This window comes from Bidens hawaiensis, unplaced genomic scaffold (assembly GCF_021521415.1).
Source record: "Bidens hawaiensis isolate Kalapana, Puna unplaced genomic scaffold, B.hawaiensis_p1.1 tig00005104_1, whole genome shotgun sequence".
Classification (NCBI taxonomy): domain Eukaryota; kingdom Viridiplantae; phylum Streptophyta; class Magnoliopsida; order Asterales; family Asteraceae; genus Bidens; species Bidens hawaiensis.
This window is the reverse complement of record NW_027491326.1, coordinates 271,145-276,683: the sequence shown is the minus strand read 5'-3', so window position 1 is coordinate 276,683 and position 5,539 is coordinate 271,145. Positions and strand designations below refer to the sequence as shown.

General features: G+C 33.5%; 1 long non-coding RNA gene across 1 annotated transcript; it reads right to left on the bottom strand.

Annotated features, from left to right (window-relative positions):
* Positions 1-1,787: 1,787 nt before the first annotated feature.
* On the bottom strand, positions 1,788-2,862 carry LOC143628926 (uncharacterized). Its single transcript, XR_013152841.1, has 3 exons — positions 2,543-2,862; positions 2,291-2,345; positions 1,788-2,138 (listed from the first exon to the last, which is right to left on the bottom strand). It is a non-coding gene; the product is annotated as an uncharacterized LOC143628926 (long non-coding RNA).
* Positions 2,863-5,539: the final 2,677 nt, after the last annotated feature.

Sequence of the window (5,539 nt, the reverse complement as noted above, 5' to 3'; positions counted from 1 at the left end):
TAACTCTTTTAATTAATAAATTTTGGTGGTACCAAGTGTATTACTTTTTAGAGTTTCTACGGTATATAAAAGGTTTAATTCAACATATAAACATTACCACTCATTAGTTCACATTTGAGCTTTTTAGTACTAATCCATCCACATAGTTGGTGGATTTTATATGACTCCAGTCAGTACCAATCAAAATACGGTTGTCGCCACTGGACGACGAAATGGATTTTGGAATTTATTAACATTCTCTACAAGGGTATTGTTAATAATCCCACGAGTAACGATACCATTAACATAACATTCAATTTATTGGGTACTGACAAAGTATTTGAAATACTCGTTTATTTATCGGGCCCGAGCTCGAGCCATGTATGGGACAATCGTTTATCATGTTTGTACTTCTAGGTACTAACTTTACGCAACGACCGAGATCGAGACGAACTTAGGTCCATTTATGGTTTTCTCAAAATATATAAACCAATTAAATACATATATGAATTAATTAATATATAATAAGCCGAGCTCAATCTTGGTAAAACAATTCACATGCCGAGCTCGAGCTTGAACCCTCGTAAGTTGATACAAGCTGAGCTCCTGCCTTATAAGTTTCACAAAGTATGCATATTCGCCATCACCTAAATGAGAAAAATTTTAGCAAGTAGCCTCAAAACAATAAGAATTTCGAATTTAGAAATCTAGAAATCTTTACACAATCAAATATTACTAAGCAAACTCAGGTTTATAGTGTTGCTATCGATACTTGGCCAATCAAACAAGATATAATTGTAAGACTTAAGAACAAAATTATCATGCTCAATCTGTTGAAACTGAGTTTAAGAATTTGTAGTCGATGGAAGTGCTCGACTTCGTTATTGGGGACATAGTTCCTTGAACACATCACTCATTAATAAAATCTCATAAAAAGAAACATCAAATAGGTCATGTATACCTGAAACTAATCTAAAGACTGTACCCAAAAAACCCGATAGAAAACTAACCTGGGCATACTCGATGTGTATTTGATTTTGAGTATATGCAAGAACCGGTTTCGAATACATTATCGTGAAAACCCTACAAAAACCGAACCCAACCAAAGATAAATTCATAATCCAGTCATGAAGGGTTAAGCCCAACCCGTTACCTACTTTGCAGCGATAGTACATGATATTGTTATAAACAATCTATTTTTTACATGTTGAATGTGAGTCAAAACAATCAATTTTTACATGTTAGATGCGATATATTCGCTGCAAAAGTTTTATATTTTTACCATTTTGAGCCATTAGAAATCAACATAACTCGAATCAACCCGTTTATAAGTAAATGTGTCTGAAATTACGTAAAAAGCAGAAATATTTGGAGAAATTTGATTCATGACCATGCTTATTCTGCTCAAGAAGCTGACGTCGTTCATTTAAATTGGTATATATCCATTCGTTTTGTTCCTTTATGTTAGTTAGTTAGTTTACATTTATTTAACTTTGTTCGTTTATGCTTGTTATCATCTTCACATTACTTTTAGTGGGTCTTAGCTCAGTTATAATCATTCATATATGTTCAGTTATATTTGTCCATATATGATCGTGAAGCGTTTGTTTATAATGTTAATGAATGAACATAATCGAACATGTTCATATCCTTAACGAGCAAACACAAACAGAAAACCTTGTTGTTCAACTGTCCTTGTTCAATCATTTGTTGAGTCTTGTTTGTTCGACTCGTGTACAAGCCTACTAATTTTTTAAGGAGTGTGAACTTAATAATAAAAGAAATTTAATTTACCATGAAAAGACAAAAGAACAGAACTCTGGTGATTGAACATAATGCCAACAATACCGGACTTGTGCACCTAACAAATCTGCAAACGATACCGGACTTGCGCACCTAACATTAGTTTAGGTAAGAAATCTCAGCGAAAATATAAATCAAAAGTTAATTGTTCAGTACAGTGTTAGATAGGTACATCAAACCATAAAATTCGTTAAACTGAAACAAAAACTATGTGAACATCGCTAACTGCTTTATCTTTTTCGGTAAGAATAAGCAGATCAATATGAACTTGCGAGGAACGGAGACTAATCAAGGACCCGAATAAAGTTGCAGAGTTCTTTATCTTGCAATCACCATCACCCATCCACTTCAATAGTCTGCTCAAATCCAGTAATAAACAAATCAGTTACGATTTTAAAATCTGATTTTGCATGTGTTTGCTTAAAATGGGATATGGAGGTGTGAAAAGCATATGTTTTGCTAACTGCTATGGTTTTTAAAAGAGCTGAAAAGAAAAAAAAATTCATACCCTCAGTCAAACCGGCGGGGTTTCAACATAAAATGATGTCACCCTTCTTCACCACCTGTAAAAACAACATAAACAACCTCATAAGCATGTAAAGGACACTAATGGGTCTGAATTAAAGACGTAAACATATATGTTTATAGATTGTATGGAGACTAGGATGCAAAATCTCAAGAACTTTTGTTGGTTTGATGGATGGGATGACCTGTTAAAAGCAATCAATATAGATGATGATAAATTATGGAATTAGATTACCTAGGATGAAAACGCTGGCCATGGTACTTAGTCTAGGCTGATAACTACCCCTCCAAAATCGATCCACATAAGCTTTATCCCTAATCTGATGATAGTGAGAACCAATTCCAATTGAGGTAGCAACATATAAGGGAGGGTCGAAACTGACATCGACGATTGAGTTGTGAAACGGAACATGAAGCAGGTGCTTGATTCAACTGATGAGATATTATGATGATTGGAACGCAACTGCTCAATTCAATTCAATTGATTACATATTGATTGCAATTGAAGTTTAAATGGAGGCCGGAGTATAATTTATGGTCTGAAACTGAAGTTGGAGCCATGAACCCAATAAATAAAAAGCGTCTCAAGGAGAGAGAGTATGAGAAGATGGAGGGTTGAATATATGCATTAGATCATTTCAGGTGAGCTAAAGTTGGAATGATTTACTTACGTATTTAGTGTTAAGAGTGAAGTTGAATCTCCATAGATAGATACAATTATATAATAAATAATAAGCATCCACGAGAACTAGTTATGTGTTTTAGCCTAGTTTGTAAACTTAGTATCAACCAATGTAATATGATGTAAATTAGTTAGTTGTAAGTTTTCTTTATAAATAATATGGTTGATATCAGATTTATCCGTTGCATTCCCGAATTACTCTTCCGCATTAACCAAGTCGGGGTGTGACAATATATTAGTTTTTGTACCATAATGAATGTAACTGAACGAAATTGTTTGTTTTAGTTACGATATAAAATGACGAAAACCGATCGGATTCTCGTAGAGCGATTGACTTAACGCCCCATACCGCTTAGGTTTTACCAACACTTGAAATTACTTACCAATGCCACCCATTGGTCCACAAAATTTTTATACTTCTTTTTGTGTTAATTCCGGTACCGTAACGAACATAATCGAAACCATAAAAAACATGACAAAAACCGAACAAATTCGCGTAGAAACTCTGCCTCAACACTCGGGACCAACACCCCAATTTTAACGACTTGCGTCTCCATTGGTTCACCTTAATTTTTATATGTTGTTTGTTTTTGTTTTTATTTTTTGTATTATTTCAAGTACCATTACGAAAGCAAACGAAACTGACTGGATTCACGTCAAGTTACTGCCTCAATTTCCAGGAACAACACTTGTTTTCGGCCATCACCCGGGTTTTACCAGCTGAATTTATGTCATTTTAATTTTTATTCTTTGTATGTAAATATGGCGAATTTAGTTTTTGGGTTTTGACGCTCAGGTTTAACAACGTTATTTATATTGAAACAAACGTAACCTGTACTGACGAGTTCACCTCGACTCATTGTTTTTAACGCATATGTATGCGTATACCGTATGTGTACACCGTATATGTATGTGTATACCATGTATATGTATATAGCGTGTATGTATGCATGTGTGCCGTATATGTATAGCTATGGCGTATATGTATGGACGCATATGTATGACTTATACGATGGGGACGACTTATACGTTGGAAAGACTTACACGCCCGAAAGGACTTATACGTTTGAATTCTTTAACAATAGATATGGACTTATATGATATATAATCTAAAGATAAGTAATTAATTAATAAGGAAAGGTAACGTTTAAAACGGGAAATGACTTAGAAGTTTAATGTAATTTGGAGTAGTTAAGTTATTCTTGTTAATTGATACACAGTTAGCCGTGAACAGCTCAAGAAGGGTATAACCGTAAATTCAGAAAAGAATCGCTTACAGGTGAGTTTCTAGCCCCATTTCCTTGCTATGTTTTCGGGGCTGTGTTCATACTCAATTTGATTAGTTAATACACTTACCTTGAGTGGTAAGTGTATGATATGTGAATGCTTTATGAATGATATACCAATTATATATGAATGATATAGAAAATGTTAAGAGAATGTATGAACGTGTATATATATATATATATAGGGAAAGGATCAAGAGAGAACTCCTTGTTAGGGAGAGAACTAGAGAACTCCTAACTAGAGGGTTATTTTTGTAAAATTGCTATTTAATATGTTGGGATGCACTCACATCTCCCCTGTACCCTGCACGTCTCCCCTGTACTCCCCTGTACCCTGATTTAACCTGTGCATCAATTTTGAACCATAATTAGTGAAGATATGTTCCGTACTCATGTCTCAATTTCTATTGAAGATCGATTCTGATGGATTTCAATCGTTTAACATGGCAATTGAAGGTATTTCAGTTTCGATTGTATCTTCCTTAGTCATGTTTTTTTTTTCTTTTACTGATTTACACTTGTTTCACTATTAATCGATTAGGTGTTGCTTCGTCTAAAAGTTCTATAAACAAATTTGACATATAATACCATAATTAGGTGATATTAGGTCAGAATTTGATGTTATGTGATGGAAAACCCCTAATTTGTTTCATCATGATGCCAAACTGATTTCATCTGTTCTTATTAATTCAAAATCGGTCAATTATAATTGTATTATATTGCACTCTAATGGTGATTATCGATAAGGTAACATCTTGTTCTTATACTACATATATGTAATATAATGTTACGTATGGCATATATGCAATGTAAAATAACAAATGATTTATTTGATTAGAATGCCCAATTGAGCTCCTTTCTACTTACTGGTGTTGCTCAATAAGGTACCATAATGTTTATATACTACATACAAGAAATATAATGTTATGTATTACATATATGCAGTATAAAATTACATATGGTTTATTTGACCAGGATGTCTATTCCAGCTCATATGTTGATATTGCTTCAAGTTCTAGAAATTACACTGGTAATATCTTGCAATTTTATGGTGTTGAACAATAAGATAACAAATTATGGTATTTTCCTTGAGTAATAACTATTTCTAAACAAATACATGTCAATTTAATATCTATTAATCACATCTAAGCAATATAACTACGACCGCCTAACAGGTAACTATTTTCCTTTGTGTTCTATTCACAATATATTTATTAGGGCTATGCAAATCTGATTACCCGACCCGATAACCAAAAATTGCAAA